We start from the raw sequence: 18,805 nt of genomic DNA, 5'->3' as shown, positions 1-18,805 counted from the left end.
GAAACAAGATTTATAATCCTCTCCTTTAGGAGGCCATTGCCTTGGTTTAGCCTGGGCATGAGGCTGTCCTTTGTTTACAGCCCAGGGTTTCCCCTTGCTAGCATGCACTGCATCCACCTCAATCTTGCTACTACTAGTCATCTCACTCCTTAGGTCAGTCTGTTGTCTCTTAATCTCCTCAGACTGCCTCGCCATGTTAATAGCTTTTGTCAGGGTTAAATCTTTGTCTAACTGCATCCTCTCTGATAGCCCTGTGTCTCTGAGACCAACTACCAATCTGTCCCGTAACAGTTCATTGTGCAGCCCCCCGTACTCACAGTTTTCACCTAAAGCATACAGTGCTGTAATGAATGAGTCCACAGTTTCTGATGCTTGCTGCATCCTCTTGTTGAACCTGGCCCTCTCATAGATAACGTTCTTTTTGGGAATAAAGAAGCCATCGAATCCTTCCCTCACTGCGCTGTATTCTTCCCGCTGTTGGGCGGTCAAGCTGAGACCGCGTAGCACGTCATCTGCCTCATCCCCCATGCAGTAAACCAGCGTGTTTACCTGGTTAGCTTCGGGTGAGTTGTTCAGGTTGCTTGCTAGTCTGAAGCGTTCAAACCTCCTGCTCCATTTTTCCCACTCTTGTGGTTTAGAAAAGTCAAAAGGTTCTGGAGGGTTTATAGTGAAAGTTGCGGACGGAAGAACTACCGCATTTTGCGCAGGTAATGGAGCTCTCGCTGCTCCTGCTTGTGCTTCCCCGTCCATTATTCTCCTCCGGCGCCGTCTCCTCCTTGCATTAGCTGGTTAGCTTCCCGTTAGCCTCGAACAAACACTATGAAATCCCCCGTCGAACTCGGCTCAAAGTAGGTCCACTTCAGACACCATGTCGTGTAATGTGTTCTTATATACCTCAATGAGCCAGTCAGACAGTAGGTACCGTAGTTATAGCTTTTAATGTAGCCCTGTGTATATCCATACAGCAAGTCGTGAGCTTACACAATTGCACTCTGAACTCTAGTCAAGTCCCGCCCACTCCTCTAGGCTATTGGCTTACACCACAGGGGGTGAGATGTCTCCTTGGGGCGCCTCGTTTGAAGACGTTGGAGAAGAACCTCTGACTCATCGGCGGGATGCCCTGCTATCAGCCACATCGGAGTGTGGCTCCTTGACCAGTAGCAGCCTGCTGTATGTGAGGGATGCAGGCTCGGTGGAGGAAAGTCTGCAGGGGGAACTGCGGGCTTTGTTTCCCGAGCTCATGGCGGTGGCAGCAGTCGCAAACGGAGTGCCGCTGCCGCAGCCACTGCCTGTTCCTGTCCCTGATGATCTCATAGGTCATTTATGGCAGCGTCGCCCGGTGAGAGGGGTGGACGTTGTCTACCCATGTTTCCCCTCAATGGGGGCCTATGTTCGTCAGGGCCAGGTGGTGTCCCACATCATAGGCCTCACCCCCGCCTACGTACAAGTTACGCGGGTGGCGGGTTTGGTCGACGGTATGAGGGAGGGTGTGCCATGGCTTGATAGGCCGATGGCCGCGCTACTCTGTCCGGAGGTGGTGTGGGAGCCGTTACGGAAGCCGGTTCCTCAAGGGAAATCGGCTATGCGGTTGGCATACTGGAGCGACCAGTCATTTATCGCCGGAACACAATCTCTAGCTGCCGCGTCTAACATTGCGCAGCTTGCAAGATTCATGTCCGGGATATGACATGGAGCAGAGTGATGTACAACATGACCAGCTCTCCCAGGCGGCAGGAGCTGTCCTGCATCTGACTCAGCTGCAGGCCATAGCCGCTGGGAAAGTGCGCGCCCTGGCAACTCTGAACCAGCGCCACCTTTGGAAAAGAAGAGGCTTCCACTTCTGATGGCACCCCTCTCCGATGCTGGACTGTTCGGGAAGGCCCTACAGTTGATGACCTCGACCTGTAGAGAGATGCAGGAGGAACGCTCCGTGCTTCAACCTCATTTTCCCCCCCCCCCGACGTCGCCGGTGGGGTCAGACGGCTGCCACGTCGTCGAGCGTCTTCCGCCGTGGCTGCTGCTGCCACCACCGCCACTGCTGGTCCTTCGAGGAAGAAGGCCAGGAGGAGAGAGGGCGCCGCCGCTACAGCCGACCCATCTACGCCCGGAGGTGACGGTAGGGACCGTCGAGACCAGCCGCCGATTGCTTACTGTCCCTCCGGGGCTCCCCGGGGTGGCAAATCCCGAGCGGCTCGTGGCGGCAGGCGCCGCTAGACCCAGTGACTTTTTTTCCCCTGTGGTCCCCTCTGTTTTTCCCTTCCCGGCCTTGCCATATGATTTGTTTGAAAAATAAAAAGTTCCCTCTAAAGGGGGACTGTATTTTTTGTTAACAAACTGTGTGTTTCTTCACCAAACATATGATGGGGTTGCAAAGTGTGAATCTTCACTAGTATGGGATGATAGGAGGGTTACGTTCATGTTAAGAGCTTTAAGCAAGGTCTGCAGCCTACACTCGGTTGAAAAAGGGTTTTTTCTACCTCGGCCTGAGTCTCCACATAAGGTAGAGGTTACTTGTATGTTCTGTTGCTTGCACGAGTAATGTTGAGCTACAACACTGTTGTGTTGGTTGCAGTAATGCTCGTGTTGGTTGCAGTAATGCTCGTATGAACACGTACCACGGCTCAGCCGTTCTCGCTCTCTCTATCAGTGTTTTTCTATGTTCAACATGGATGCGGGTGTAGGATTCACACACACACACACGCGACTTGGTTTTGTTGTAAACCCTGTTCACAGTTGTCTGTGGTTAGCATGCATTGTATTAGCTTGCGCTATTCATTAGCATTGCTATTAAAGGTATCGTGTGCTAAAGTTGTTGCTGTGTGTAAGGAAAGGGCTTGTGAGGGGGTACCGGATAAACCCCTCCGTCCCTCTTCTGATTGGTCAGGGGGTTTATTCATCTCTTGTCAGTCCAGTCAGGGCCAAGCCGTTAGGCGACTTGGCAGGGAGGGGGGGGGGGGGGGGAGGGTTCCCTAACTCTGCTCCTATTACACAGGCGTTGAGTATTGGGTTTCCCCCCGACATAGCACACGTCACTACGCACGTTGCTATTGACGATGGCTTCCGTGAGTTAGACCCGTATGACGGTCTGTTGTTGTCAAAGTGTCGGGATAGAGCGTGGGTTCCACTACGCTCGATATATGTGTAACTTGAGTCGGTTGGTCACATGACTCAAGATTACCATGGCTTTTTCATTCTATGGCTCACGTGGGAAGTCTCTCTGGGGAACTCTGTCTAATCCTCTGTGGTGGGGGTGACTGGGACTGGGGACACGGTCTGCTCACCCTGTGCGTTAAGTTGCTTGAGTGCCTCTTCGCACGGTCGGGTCCGTCGCCTTCCCGTGAAGCCTCTAATAGGGGGGATACCCTCCATTAGGGGGGGTCGGGGGGGCTCGGCCCTCCCTGTTCTGATGGTTTTGGGGGGCTGTCAGCGGGGTGTATTTGTCAGCCAGCGGCTCCGCTTGGCCTCCCTTTGTGCAGTAGTGATGCCAAGCAGAGCCCCTAATGAAACAGAACGTTAGGTTATGACTATAACCAAGTTCTGTTAATTAGGGGTGACGCTTGGCATCAGACGGCCGCTGCAGCCCTTGACCTCACCTTGTGGTGAAAGCTTGGGAAGGAGGAGAGCAGGTGACCACACACCTGCTTATGAAGGTAAGCTGATGAGGGGTGTGGTCAGACTAATACTGGTATTAGAGGTACATTTGTGGTTTATTCAGTACGCGTGCACGTACGCGAGATAGTGCAGTAGTGATGCCAAGCGTCACCCCTAATTAACAGAACTTGGTTATAGTCATAACCTAACGTTTTTCATATTAGGATCTAAGATCTAGGGTTAACTCGCCGAACGTTGAGCGCCAGGACCCCCGAAAACCAGAGTATAGTCTGGTTTTCATCGTTGTTTCTTTTATTCAATATTTCCATTCATAAAAACATGCCGGCAGCCTGTGTTATCACTGGGGATGGGTCTGAGATCGCAAAAGTCCAATACCGCCGCCTAACGCCTTGCGGCCGCTATTGCACTCCATTTGAAACGATGTGGCTTGGTGTCTGGGCCGAGCTGCGGCCTGGGGGCTCGGTCAAGCCAAACGCTTATAACGCATGCATCGACGAGGGTCGGGTTCATGTTCAATGCTGGATTACGTTGGCACCTTGATCGACATCAGTACTTGGAATGGCGATCAGATAATTGGAATATTCTTTTCGGGACAGATCCTGGTCAAGGTAAGGAGTGGACTATATTTTATCAATATTGCGTTGATCCAAAAATTCCTTCATGCTGATCGGGGCATGTGTGTGGTGTGTGTGTGTGTGGCGTGTTCTGTGGTTGCGATCAAAGCACGGAGGGGCGCCCCCCCCCCCCCCCCCCCCCTTCATGCATCCATGATGAAACATAATACCGATAATCTAAATTTGATTTGAGAACAGTAGCTAGTCCAGGGAAGAAACGATAACGTGTTTACTAGAATACATGTTGCCAGCCATTACGGAGCATTTTGGTAATGACACCAGACCGCCCTGAAACTACACTCATATTCACAACGGTATAAAACGGAAATGTTTGGATGGAAAAATTATATAATAATTTGCATCTTGACCGGAAGAAACTCAATGACAATCGACCATATTATTAGATCCATAGCTATAATATATAATATAGCTTTAGGTCTGCAAACACAGTCACGTATCCCCATGTTAAAAGGCACTGGCCTTTCAACAGTAACAGTAAACAGCGCCATCTGGCGCTGAAAGTGTTAATAGGCCTCTTTGTTTACGGTTTGATTATCACTGATACAAAGTAAAATAGTGCAGTGCAATAAAATAGTTAGTAAAATAGAATAAAATAATGCAATAGTGCATTGCAATAAAATAGTTATCATCGTATTTTTTCGGGAGGCCGGTAAGGAGTGCATTACAGTAGTCGAGTCGGCTTGAGATAAAGGCATGGATCTGGTTTTCAGCATCCTTTTGATTTATAAATGGCCGTACTTCAGCTATGTTTCTAAGGTGGAAGAATTATGTTTTTGTCAACTTGTTGATTGTGATTTAAAGCTTAGGTCTGAGTCTACCATAACACCAAGACTTAACTCACTCAAATACAGTTAGCAGCTGGATAGACTACAGATGGAAATTAGCTTCTGCTAAATCTGGTGCAAATGTATTTTCATGTAACAATGATTAATTGTCAAAAAAAATTATAATAATAATTTTAATTTTATTTAAATTTTTTAAGTCGATTCGGGGCTTTTCATAAAACATTCAGGGCTTGAGCCCAAGTAGCCACCCCCTAGCCCCGCCCCTGGCATGGACGTTCTCCCTTCTCCGGGGGACCGTTCCTGTAGATTCTATGCGCCCGCTCAATCTCTGGTAGAATGACGGTCGGAAACCATTGGGGTATCATCCTTTCAAGGTACCGAATCGGCGCGTCGTCCTCGATGTTTTCGGGCAAGCCGTATATCCTGATGTTGCACCTTCTATTCCGGTCCTCTAGGTCAGCCATCTTATGTTCATAAACAAGCAACTTGTCTTCTATCGCCGAGATTTCGGTGGAGTTGGTCTCAGCGATAGCCGTCACCGTGGTCATCTCCTCTTCCACTCCAGTGAGCCGCATGGTCGCGCTAGCTACTTCCTCCTGGAGCGAGTCCAGTCTACTAGTTAGCTTTAGCATGCTAGCTTCAAGTTCAGCACGGAACAGAGTCCTAATAAATTCTCCGTCCACCTCATTTAACGTTCCAATCTTGTTCTGTATTTGTTTAGTCATAACTACGATGTACAATGTAAGCGTATGGCGTAAAATTAACGTCGTTATCAATATTAATGTGAAGTGGTCACGTAGAACCCCAAAGAAATCAAGCAGCCATCTGATCCTGAGCGGAACCGGAAGCCCCTAACCACTCAATTCCTCAACCTGATTGATGAAAGAGTCAATGCTGTAGACATAGGATGTTATTTGCATTACGTATGTAGTTGCTAGCTACCATTTATTTGAAATGAGAAGGATTAGCTAATGCTACTCACTCATCATGCAGTGCAAAGGGAAAAAGTCCAAAAATAGCGTTGTTTGCCGCCCGAGGAGTTGTTTACGCCCCTAGTTAATTTGATTGGTTCGGGCTAGTCTCGCCGCGACACGCGACATATCAGGACAGTTTCGCGCGCGATTTCGTCTCCAGTTCGCTCGCTCGCTGGCTGTCAGGAACCGGTGTTATGCTGCGCCTGTTTGTTTTGAAACCCTTTTAGTTTAAGTCTGGAGCCTGTTCTTGTTACGATGTTTGCCCCCCGCCCCCTTTATTATTTAAAACTTTTACACAACTCCTTCCATAAAATCAACCTCGAATCCATCAAGATGCAACAATCAACAACATCAAACAGTGAGTAACAAGACAGCCCAAGTCAAAGTGTCTATGTCAAAGTCTATGTGTAGGGCATATTGGCCCTACACATAGACTACATAACACAGTATTAGATGCTATAGTAACACACTTTTGCACGTCAACTCTTTCTCATTGGCGTGACATTTGTCAGGAACACTTGTACTGATGTCTAACACAGGCCATTGAAGGACTTTATGGTGTGAACTGCACCCTGCCATGGCATATGCCACAAAATAAACGTAACATTAGCGCTGCTAGTTTTTGTTTTCACATCAAACTCATTCCCACCTTGTTACATGTGATGATGTGTTTGCCAGCAACATGGAGGCCACTTCCATTCATCTCACAATCTGCTTTCCAGTGCTGAAAGTCACATCAGAGTCACATCTTGTGTAACACATTGTCTTAAACACAACCTATACATAGGGTGCAGCACATCACCACAGCAGCTTATAAAAACATGGGATTAAATCAACTACTAACCAGCTAATTAGCCATTATGGTCAAACTTGCATTAGAATATGGGCAGGCGAAGGGAGATGAGGACTTTACTGCTTCAATTGACTACATTCACCATAGCATCAGTTAGATAGGTATATGGGCCATAAGCGTCTGTAGTCCACGGCTGTTGCTGGACGCGCCTAAAAATAAACGTTAATTAGAGGGAAAAGGAATCGGAGAGACTCTGTGGGTGTTTGGTCTCTTGAGTCTCTGGAGAAGATCAGTCACCAGGCAGCACAGCCCCATGTGGACCCTTAGCAATCCCTGGAGGAGGAACAGATTAGAGGAGATAGAGTAGCAGAGGAGGAGGCATGTGTTTGTAAATTAACTGGAGGCAGGTTGTTGTTAAGCTGTAGTCACATCCAATTTCCCCAATGGCAAGCTTCCTCACATGCTGGGAGATAAAGGAATCGCCTGGATATAATGCTGCCTGAGGTTCAATCAATCACATGCTACCACTGCAACAGCTATAATAAATCTGTTTAGCTTCTCTTTACTGCTTCTATGCTACTGTACATACTTTGCAGGCCATCTATCTAGCCATCCATTATGCCATGTATGCCATCTAGCAACAACAAACCCCCCCCTCTTCCCATCACATCCTATCCCGGTGAGTTGGCTGATTGGTAACGAGCAAGCGGGAGAGTGAGAGAGACGTATATTCCATTTTTAGTCCAGACCGGAAATTCTATCAATTAATAACCCCATTAAATGGGCTCTCGCACTTAATGAGGATGGGTAATAATCAAACAGTAATAGGATGATAATAAAACTCTAATAATGGATTACTGTGGGAGGGGTACATGACAGACGTTATATCTCAAACGTGAGATTCAGGACACTTCCTCACTCTCAACGTCAATAAAACAGAGGAGATGGTGTTCGACCGTAAATCCATTGGAGATCATTCACTTGGTTGTTATCCATGACTGGAACATAGCCCAGATTGACTCTTGCAGATACCTGGGCATACACATGGATAACAAACTGACATGGAGTGTTCAGGTAGAAAATGTCAGCAGTCGGGTCCAACAGTAAGCACGTCAAACGTTCTGCCGTAATGCAATCAAATGGGAGCTCCACCTACAATGTTATTCAGGATGCAGTTTCGCCCTTAACACATTGACCGCCACAGCAGGGGGCGCTAATACCCCACTCATTGCCAGGTCTTTATTCAATGGATATAGTTTTAGACTGTGGCATTTGCGAGTGCTTAAAATATATCTTATATTATATCTATGGGTCTAATAACGCCGTCGGGTCTCAGTGAGCTGCTTCTAGTCAACATTGCCGAGACTGATTGTTTTTTCATTCGTACATTTCCGTTTTATACCGTTTTGAATAGAGTATGGTTTGGGTGTTTTTCAGTAATTCCAGGAAAAGGCGAGAAAAATGCATTTTACTGTAATCCAGTCATCACGTTGTAATTTTTCGGCTGATTATCTAATCATCCTGAAATCAACGCTAGATTATCACTATTATGTCTCCTCGTCCATACATGAAATTACCGTCTTAGCGGGGCGCCCCCCCCCCCCCCCCACCGCAGCCAACGGTAATAAGCACATACACCTACACACAGAACGCTTTAATCGTGGTAGAAATAAATGTCAGATCAACGATCAAATTCATATATGATGTTCTTACCTTGTATCTGATGTAATACAAAAGAGATAATCCAAATATCTTATCGCAATTCCAAATAATGCTCGTGGAGGTCCGCACCACACTACCGACCGTTTCACAATGACGGGCGGGCGGGCGGAGTTACTGATGCCATCGTTGTATAGAAGTGGCTCAGATCGCCTCCTAAAAGACACAAGCCCATTTTCAATGATATGCAATAGCTCCGCCTGGCAGTAGAGGGCGGTGTTGACCGTCTGCCAGCTCAGACAGGGTCTGAAGACTATACCAGAGGCTGCGGCTATGAATTATGAATAGTTATACAACGGCATGCAAATTTCTCGATTCTGATTGGCCATTTACACGTCTTTATTGGCAACAATCCACGGTCCTGGGCTCAGGACCCGCCCACAACCGAATCACATATCACTCCCCGGCTCACTCCGGGAGAAAACAAGATCGCGGACAACAAATGGATATGTTGATAGCACCATAACGACTAAATATGAAGCGATTCTGTCAAGGGGAATGTGTTAGTCCTTTAAACAATGTTGGATGATGTAATTGATGGGTCTTGAGTCAATCTAGAACAAAAGAAAAATCGCGGATTGATTGATTGATTAATTGATTGATTTAAATGTCTACTTCCTTCCCACTGACTGCAGCGTTCACTCTCACACTGTCCGACGCTGGCGTACCCACAAACACACACACACACATACACACACACACACACACACACACACATACACACACACACACACACACACACACACACACACACACACACTCCTGTCTGCAACAGCGGGGGAGTCAGACTGAGAGAGAAGCAGCGCTGTTTTAAGTGAGCATGGTCTATTGAATTGATTGATTGGTTGATTGCTAATTTTATTACTGTACCCCTGGTTTCCAACTGGTTAAGTTTAGGCTAAAAGAAATAAATAAAAAAATAGGGCGAAGAAAACGTTTTTTTCCTATAGGGCAAAGAAAACGTTTTAATTTGTTTTACCTACTTTATATAGAAGCATCTAAGAATGAAGTTCTATGGAAAGTAGGTCTGCATTCCCTTAACAATTGTGTGTATTGAGCCGTACTGTATTGTACCCATTCTGCATCTGGTAATAAGATTTTCAATCAATCATTCCAATAATACACAGTTGGATGTGTTAGTTGGTTGGATGCACTTCAAGCTGCTTCCACATGAGGCAACTTCTCTCAATCATTCCAATAATACACAGTTGGATGTGTTAGTTTGATTGGATGCACTTCAAGCTGCTTCCACATGGAGGCAACTTGTCTTTTTTGTAGTTGTGGGAACTACTTTTTCTGGCGGATGGTTTTTTCAATAAATCTTCGATTAATGTGTGTTTATTGTATAGAAATAAGGTTGGATGAATCTGGCAGTTGTATAAAAGCTTTACACCACTTGTAGTCGTGATTTGTGACCAATAAACCATGCCTAGGGGGGTCTAACGACCACCCCTAGGCATGGTTTATTGGTCACAAACCACTCCTGCGCGTGATGTAATGCTTAAATATAACGAATAAACGATATAACGATCCCAAAAACGAGTAAACTCGTTGTTGGCGCTATTCGATTGACGGCCAATAACGAGTAAACTCGTTGGCGGCCATTGTGTTAAATGATCAGGCCACTCCCTTCACAAAAAGCCAAAGTCCCAAACGATACTTTCAATTAGTAGAACAAACAACCAGTCAAATTGTAGCCAACCCCTGTGCACACAATGGTATTTGATGATTTGTTGGGAGAAAAAGTCAAAATGGCGTCACAGTTTTTCATTCAAATGGCTACTCTCCTGTATGTGTTTTTATGTTACATATTAAATGTATAATTCAACTTACATTTTTGTGGTTCTTAGCGCTGAATTTTGAGGAAAGGTTGCATCAAAATAACTGTTTTGTCTTCAGTCAGCTTGTATCGAAAGTAGCTTGACCCCATTGACATGAGAAACAAGAACGAAATAACTCACTATACTGATTCAACATCATCATTGAAATAAGGCGTCGGTTCTATGATATGACTACCCCCATTCAGCATTATGAATGAATGATTTTATTTCGGTCTCTTTTTTTTATACAAAGCATAGTAGTAGAACTTAAAAAAAATAAACGAAAAAAATAAAATCATATTGACTTTTCAATTGCAAATCTATCATGAGGTGGACAATTGGAACCGCTGCTTGCAGAGTTTTCGTTGCACATAGAAGCAACGCGACTCGAGATGCGAGGGGAATCCTTAATAGTAGTAAATAGTAATAGTAATCTTCTTGCAAGTGACAACTGTTGTCGTATTTTCTGTGAGGCTTTTAGACACAGGTCCGTGTTTTGACAGGTCCTGTGGTGAAATGTCAGGAATGTAGAGCATGTGATGCATCTGAACCAATCACGTTGTCAGAAATCTGCACCAGCCAATGGGAGCTTGTTGTTTGTGGCAAACAACAGTGCCTCATATGATATTGGACAGAGAGCGACCGCGATGAATTTAGGCAAAATCTACAGGTACAAAATGTGTATTTTGAACGTTTCCTTTCCACTAATCCAGCGGTTCTCAAACTACGGGTCGCGACCCAAAGTGGGGTCGTGGGTAGGTGACAGTGCATTGGCAAGATCGAGTCAGATCGAGTTGTCCACCCGGTAGCTGTGTGTATTTGCCATGTCTCGCGGCCCCTTCATCAATGGAGGCTGACACACGTATTCCAATACACATCTCACTACACCCTGCGCATTTATAATCGCGGGAGGGGGGTCTGGTCTTTTGTGTGTAACCTGGAGTCGCAATGGATAGGTTTGTTGTCAGAAGCGTTGCTGGATGGCCGCGATGAAATGGGCTCTGCCTCTGCGCATAACCAGCTGCTACCACACTGAAGTGAGGTGGCTATCTTGAGGAGTATTCGCCTTTGTTAACTCGGAGATGAAGCGCGGATTTTCCTTGCAGACAAAAACAACACATTGGCAGAGAAATGTGCTGATAATGAGCTGGAAACTCTGTTAGTGGCACTCCAGGATAATCAGCTGAGATTTGGGGGGATTTACTCAGCTTGATGGCTTTTTGTAGGAACAGAATGCAGGAGGCGCTCAATGATCTTTCGTGTGACAAGCTACTGAAAGTCAAGTTCACTGGACAGCTCCTCGCAAAGTTCTGGATATCAGTCCGGAACGAGTACCCAGTGTTGTGTAATGCTGCGCTACACAACACTGAGGGCGGATTTTCAGAGTAGAAGCGGATCTCTGCCAAAGCGCACGTGAGCACATTTTCTTTTCATGTTCTGGCAACATATTTTGGCTAAATATGCCTTGTTTTATAAATGTGTATTACAGAAACAATTCCATTGCTTTTGTTGATAATATCTTATCCATTCATTTCATTGATAACATAGTGCTGTAATTTCATTTTCTAAACAACGTGTGCTTTTATTTTGATATTCCTTATTTCCACATTGAAATTACGCGATACATTAAGTGTGGGGTCGCCAAAAGAATTCCTAAATAAAATGGGGTTGCGGTATAAAAAAGTTTGAGAACCCCTGCACTAGTCTGAAGGAAGACACTTTATGGAAGCAAAATAGCTATAAAAAAAATAGCACTAGATGGGGCGCACCACGTAACTGCACTCATCAACAAAGTATGAGGGCACACACAATGCAAAGCGACTGTAAACTGTGTTAATATGCACCTCAGTTGCGTGTGAGTCAATGAACACACTTGGGTATATCAAACCGTAGGTTTATTAAACATCTAGTTGTGACGTGACGGTGAGAGCAGGTTCATAATAGCAAGGCAGTTTGTACGCAGTCGCCCTAGCGGTACGGTGGCCCGTAGTAGCCAATAGTCAAACTGGATAATCATTCAGTCAATGATCTACATCCTTTCCCTTTAGCTACAATTTCCAGTAAACAATTAAATGAAGATACTCTTAGACAAACTTAAAACTATCCATCTGTAGACAAAGGTGGACGAGTATATATCACTTTGAGAAGTAGTGCATTCATAAAACTTGGAATCACCATACGTGCATAAGTGGAACAACTTAGTGCAAATAATATTGACACATTGGGATAGCATTCTACATTAACCACACATCAGTTTTCTTTACTCCTTTTTTTTCATTTTTTTTTCAATACAATCTCTACTGCATATACATGGGGTTTGGCTTGCAGATGCGGCCTGCACGCGTTGTATATTGTGCGTTACTGTTCTCAGCTGGGAAGCGTGCTGGGTGTGTCGGCCGGGGAGAGTGTGTGTGTTGCATGTTGTTTGGCCCTGGTGATCGTGGCGTGTAGGGTGCATTGTTCACTGTAGAGGAGCCGGTGTTCTGAGAGTCTGGGTCCTCTGCATGGAACCGTGGTGGTGGTGGTTCTGTGACAGGAAGGATGTGACGGCGATTCCTCCTGTATGTCTTCCCGTTGGACTGGATGGCGTAGGAGCGCGGCTCTTTGCTCTTCTCCTTCACAGTCCCAAGTCGGTCGTATCCTTTCGGGGTCTGCATACGGACCACCTGTCCCTCCGTTAAAGGCGGTAGTGGGCGACTTGACTTGTCGAAGTGGTGCTTCAGAGTGAGCCTCCTGTTGAGGAGCTGGGCGCTGACTAGCCGGGCGTCCTTGGGGGCTGGTTCCAGTAGTTTGCTACACACTGGAATGGCTGCGCGTGTCTGCCGTGACATCAGACGTTCAGCCGGGGAGCCTAGTGTTGAGTCACGGGGGATGTTCCTGAGGTTTAGGAGATTGAAAAAAACATCGGTTCCATCTCTATGAGATTTCTCCATCAGTTGCTTGGCACTTCTGACCGCCCTCTCTGCGAGCCCATTAGACTGTGGGAACTCTGGGCTGCTGGTGGTATGTACAAAATCCCATTGTTTGGCAAAGTCCTTGAAACTCTGACTGGTGTATTGTCTAGCATTGTCAGAGAAGAGGGTGTGCGGTGAGCCGTGGACTGAAACATTTCTTTTCAACTTAGATATCACAGCCGATGATGTCAGGCTGTGGAGAAGGTCGATTTCGTACCAGCCAGAATACGAATCTACTAGCACTTGGTAGTGTTTACCATGCCATTCAAACATGTCCATGGCAACTGTAGACCATGGGAGGTCTGGAACTGATTGAAGTTTCACAGGTTCCTTTTGCTGGTGGGACTTGGTGCTGTTGCACGTTGCACATGAGAGCAGCTCTTCAGCGATGTCAGTTGACATTGCCGGCCAGAATATGATGCCTCTGGCTCTGCGCTTTGTGGCTTCAACACCTGGGTGTCCTTTGTGCACGATGTTGATGTACTCTCTGTGCAGAGACTGGGGGATGACTGTCTTGTGGCCTTTCATGATGATTCCATCCTCCACTGCGAGTTCGTCTCTGTAAGGCAGTGGTGCCCAACCAGTCGATCACGATCGACAGGTAGATCGCGGGCTGATTTCAAGTAGATCTTGATTAAAGGGGAACTATCTTATAAATGGCCTTTTTGAGTGTTTAGCATTGTTTCCTAGCTATGTGAACTTATATTAATATGATCTATGTCTCTAATTCTCATATTGGCGCATTCTTCCAATTCTCCTCTCACAATATTCACCCTCACTGAACTGAGTCATCTGAAAATGTGCTGATTTGTGATGTCAGAAAGATACCGCTGCATGATAATGGAGAGGTACAAGATGAGCTGCACACAGTGGCTGCAGCCCAGGCTCAAAGCGGCTTAAGATCTTAAGGTAGAAAAATGCTGTTTTTGAGGACTTGATTAGAAATACAAAACAATGAATAAAAAAAAATTAAAAATTACAGAGGTGTTCCATAGACTCACAGGAATTGTGTAAAAGTGCCCAAAATAGTGAAAGAAATAGTAAAATAGTTCCCCTTTAACACTTTGGGTGCCGGGAGCCGTCTTTAGACGTCTTTGCTGGCCATGCTAAAGTTGCCGGGGGACGCTGTACGTCGTCTTTATATCAATATTTCAAAAATCTGCGATCGGATTCATAATGTCCCTCCGCTGGCCTGAGATCCACCAGCAGGACCCACTGAGCTCTCTGGCGGTTCAGGAGCGCCATCTGGTGGCCGATCGGCGCAAGCGCTTAACAGGAAGCGCACTAGAGGTTTTGCTAGACGTCCGTATTGCTTCCGGCCACTCGGTACATGTCCCGTGACTCTAGCTCGTCACTCTACATAGCGATCGATTGCCAATAACTCGATAAACAACATGATTTGGACGTATATACCATTATACAAGCTGGAGATGGACCGGGTAATAATATATCCCATAATGATAAAATTTCTACTCGACGATGATCGCCCAACGGCGCGCGGAGACTGGGGTGAGTTTCAGCGTGTAACGTTACCGTCTTCGATAATAACTGATATTATCAACATTTGACCCACATTAGATGATTGGTATAACGCTGCCCACGGAATTATAAACGCCCCCTCGCCCATCCGGTCAACATCAGATGACGTGTAGTAACTTCTAGAAGTACGTCTAGTTGGAATTTTTTATATCGCGCTGATTGCCATCAAACTGTATTTCATCATCAATATAATGCATTTGGGGCTATATATCACGTTCTGGAGAAAGCTGCAGAAAGAGATGAAAACATACTTATACATTAGACCATACTTTACTATGAATATGTGAATGAAAAAGTTTAACGTTGCTACACAATGAACAATACATATAGGACTTTGAATGGGCCCTAATAATGGCAATGTAGCAATAGAATTTAAAAAGTTATAGCCCTGCAAAGAAGGGGACTTTCTCCATAGACAAATAGCGCTGGCAATCTATGGTATATCATTAATTTAACCTTAGGCAACCAAAGTGTTAATAAAATTTTATTATAATTTATTTTTTCTTTTTTTTGCTAAATCAACTCTTCCTCTCCTTGTTAACTACAACAAGCAATGCTGTTTGTTATTTAAGATAAGGTCGGACTCGGCACTGACAGATTTGTGTTCATTATGCTGCTTTTATAAAGCCTCAAATGACGGCTTACAATATACAATTTTGGCTGGTAGCTCTCGGGCTAGGTGGTAAATAAAAAAGTAGATCTTGGTTCAAAAAAGGTTGGGCACCCCTGCTGTAAGGGAAGAAGGGAACGACAGCAGGCTGGAGCTGGCTTTCTCTGTTGGGCCAACCTCTCTGAATGACCGCGCTGAGGGTCTGTAACATCTCATCCTCTGCTGTGTGCTTTCTGAGTTCTTCTAGGCGAGCGGTGGAGATGCAACTCACCGACATGACCTCATAAGCACCGTTTTCAGCAGGGCTCTGGGTGACATGTTTGTTTGGAGCTCTGGAGAGGGTGTCAGCCAGGTACATGTACTTGCCCTTTTTGTACACTAGGCTGATGTCGTAGCTCTGTAGACGGAGTAGCATTCTCTGAAGACGGGCTGGGGCTGTGTGTATGGGCTTTTTTATGATCGTCACCAGAGGTTGGTGGTCTGTTTCCACGATTGTGGGCTTTCCATATACATAGTCCTTGAATTTTGTGCAGGCAAACACGACAGCTAGAAGCTCTCTTTCTATTTGGGCGTACCTTGTCTCCGTATCTGTGAGGGTATGCGACGCAAATGGTACTGGCCTGCCACTTTGCATGCATGCTGCTCCGAGTCCATAGCATGACGCGTCACATGTGAGTGTGACTGGCTCCTTGACGTTGTAATATATCAACACTGGTGGGCTGGATAGGCACAACTTGAGGCGCTCAAATGCCTCCTGGTGCTGCTGGTACCAGCACCACACCGTGTCCTTGTGGGTCAGCTTCCTCAGTGGCACTGCTATGTCACTGAAACTGGGGATGTACTTTGCCAGGTAGTTTACCATCCCTAGGAAACGCTGTAGTGAAGTGACATCTGTGGGGACTGGCATCTCAGTTATAGCTGCAGTTTTAGAGGGTTCTGCTTTCAGGCCTTCGCTCGTGAAGATGTGGCCTACATAACCTACTTGGTCTAGGCGAAACTTGCACTTTGTTGAGTTTAGCCTGAGGTTGACCTCTCTCACCCGATCAAGCACTTTTCTCAGGTTGGCATCGTGTTCAGCCACTCCGCGGCCTCCGATGATGATGTCATCTACTATCACGGAGCATGGTAAGCCTGTGAACAGCTGTTCCATGGAGCGCTGAAACACCTCACTTGCGGAGTTGATGCCGAAAGGCATTCTTTGAAATTTGTAGCGCCCGCACGGCGTGCTGAATGTGGTCAGCAGTGAGGATTTCTCATCCAGACGTATCTGCCAGAATTAGTTCTTGGCGTCCAGGACGGAAAACACTGTTGTTCCCGACATCTGTGCTGCTACCTCTTCAACACTACGCATGGGGTGATGGGGCCTCTTCAACGCTGTGTTGAGGTCCTTTGGATTGATGCACAGTCTGATTTCTTGTTTGTCTTTCTTATGTGCTGCCACCATAGATGAAACCCAGTCTGTGGGCTCAACGACAGGTGTTATGACACCTATGCTTTGCATGCGGTCCAATTCCGCTTTAACCCTCTCTTGCATCGCTGCGGGGATGCGGTGGGCTGGTCGGACCACAGGCTGTATGCTGGGATCCAGCGTCATGGAATATATAACTGGGAGTTCTCCAAGCTCATCACTGAACACATCTTTATAATGTGTTAGAATCTGTGTTTTGAAATCTGTGTTATTCTCCATGGTGACTTGGTGGACGTCTAGGCTCATTTGAACAATACCCATGTCCATACATGCACGAAAACCTAGTAGTGGTTGCACATCTCTGTCCACTATGAAGAAAGGCAGTGTGTTGCTGCTCCTTTAAACAGCACGATAGTGTGACCAGACCTTTGGTCTCAATCTTAGTGCCTCCATAAGCAACAAGGTTTGCAGTTTTCTTTTGCTGCACAAATTGCTCTCCATTAGTCACTCTTTTGAAAGTCTCTATTGACATAACATTACATTTAGCTCCTGTGTCAACTTTAAACTCGGTAGATTTGCCGTTTATGTGCATTGTGACAAATCCTTAATCTTTCTCATTTACTTGAGAATTGACACTGTCAATATTGACACCATCCACATCCATATATAACGTCGTCTTCATGTGTAGACTGGTCCACTGACATTTCATGCACAGACGGTCTGTAAGATTTTTTCTGTGGATATCTTTGACTCTGTGGCTTAGACTTGCAACAGCTTTTGTAGTGGTTTTCTTTCTTGTAGTTATGGCACTGCTGTCCGAAGGCTGGGCATTTTTCTCTTTTAGCCTCATGACTACCACCACAATTGTTGCACTTTGTTATGGCATTGTTTGAAAATACCTTGGGTTTAGACTGGTACTTTCTGTCGTAAACAGGCCTCACTGCATCAACACTGGTAGCCTGTGTGGCTAGTGTTTTGCTGTTTTCCTCTGTCATCTCGTGAATACGACAGATTGTGCAAGTGTTGACTCACTATCCCTCAACAGAGATTTTCTCAAAGCGTCCCGTGTGATGCCACACACGATTCGATCACAGATAAGCTCTTCAGTCAGAGTTCCAAACTGGCAATTTTTTGCTTTGATCTTCAAGTCACTGATGAAGGATTTAATACTCTCACCTTGCTTCTGGTTTCTCGAATGAAATTTGTGTCTTTCCATCGTCCTGTTGCTATGGGGATTGCATATTTCTCTGAATTTTATTTTCAGGCAGTTCGGGTCCTCTCTGGACTCCGCCGGTGTAATTACTGCTCCGTTGTCACCGGGCGCGCGCACCACAGCTGCATACACAAACGAGCGCTCCCGCTCTATGGCTTCAGGTCCAGCAATGTTGAGGAGTATGTAAGCCTTTGTCCGTGCAGGTTTCTCTGAGTGTGCTGCGGCAATAAAAATGTCATATTCCCCTTCAAAAATGCGCCAATTCTCGGCGACATGTTCATCAAATACAACAGGGTCGGGTCTGCGAAATCCATCCGCCATAGTGTCTCTACTAGCGCGGCCGCGGCTAGGTTAGCTAGGCTAGGCTATCAAAGGCTAGTAAAAAAAAAACACGACGGAAAAACACGTTACTCAGGGGGGAAAAGTCCGTTCTGTCTTCTGACACCATGTAAACTGTGTTAATATGCACCTCAGTTGCGTGTGAGTCAATGAACACACTTGGGTATATCAAACTGTAGGTTTATTAAACATCTAGTTGTGACGTGACGGTGAGAGCAGGTTCATAATAGCAAGGCAGTTTGTACGCAGTCGCCCTAGCGGTACGGTGGCCCGTAGTAGCCAATAGTGAAACTGGATAATCATTCAGTCAATGATCTACAATGATCTATTGGAACCGCTGCTCGAAGAGTTTTCGTTGCAGAAGCAGCGCGACTCGAGATTAGCGACAGTCTCTGCGGGGGTCT

Source organism: Notolepis coatsorum, assembly GCF_963971535.1.
Source record: "Notolepis coatsorum genome assembly, chromosome: 3".
In the NCBI taxonomy this organism is placed as follows: domain Eukaryota; kingdom Metazoa; phylum Chordata; class Actinopteri; order Aulopiformes; family Paralepididae; genus Notolepis; species Notolepis coatsorum.
This window is presented reverse-complemented; position numbering follows the sequence as displayed.